Raw genomic sequence first — 796 nt, 5'->3', positions numbered from 1 at the left:
TGCTGCCGCCTTCTGCAATTTATTTATTTTTTTCTTTTGAGAGAGTGAAAGGAAGAGACAGATACTTGAAACCTGGTGTGTGGCCTGATTATTTGGGACTTGGTTGAGGAGGGAGACAGGGTGGGAGCATAGGGCTGATTCTCCCCCCCCCCCCCCCAATAGGGTAGAGGGGTCTGGAGGGGCCTTGGAGGGAACCTGCAAATCAGGGGATGAGCCTGGAGGCACTGGAGCTCTGTCCACTCACTGACAGCCCTACAAAGAGGCATACGTTCCTGAAAACGTAGCTCAGCCCAGCACGAGGTCTGTGAAGGGAAACACAGAGGCCACTTCCTGCTCCTATTCATGGAGCTGTGGCCTGAGCTGGGCTCCAGCCACCGTCTTCACAGAGGTTTGCTGATGAGAAATGCTGTGTAAATACTTATTCATTGGATTTCTTTATGCCTCATCTCTACGGAAGAGATTTGAAGCAGCCCTAACCTGTTTGGCTCAGTGGATAGAGCGTCGGCCTGCGGACTGAAGGGTCCCGGGTTCGATTCCGGTCAAGGGCATGTACCTTGGTTGCGGGCACATCCCCAGTGGAGGGTGTGCAGGAGGCAGCTGATCGACATTTCTGGCTCTCTATCCCTCTCCCTTCCTCTCTGTAAAAAATCAGTAAAATATATTTTTAAAAAAAGATTTGAAGCAGTTTTGCAATTGATAAGGGTAGGAAAATAGAACTTAATACTAAAGATAAAAATAGGAGAAACAATTGCTGTAGCTATGAGGATAAAGATAATTTCTGAGCTTCTTAGTAGAC

The sequence above is a fragment of the Myotis brandtii genome, unplaced genomic scaffold (assembly GCF_000412655.1).
Source record: "Myotis brandtii unplaced genomic scaffold, ASM41265v1 scaffold573, whole genome shotgun sequence".
Taxonomy (NCBI): Eukaryota; Metazoa; Chordata; class Mammalia; order Chiroptera; family Vespertilionidae; genus Myotis; species Myotis brandtii.
The sequence above is the reverse complement of the archived record's forward strand: the minus strand, read 5'-3'. Positions refer to the sequence as shown.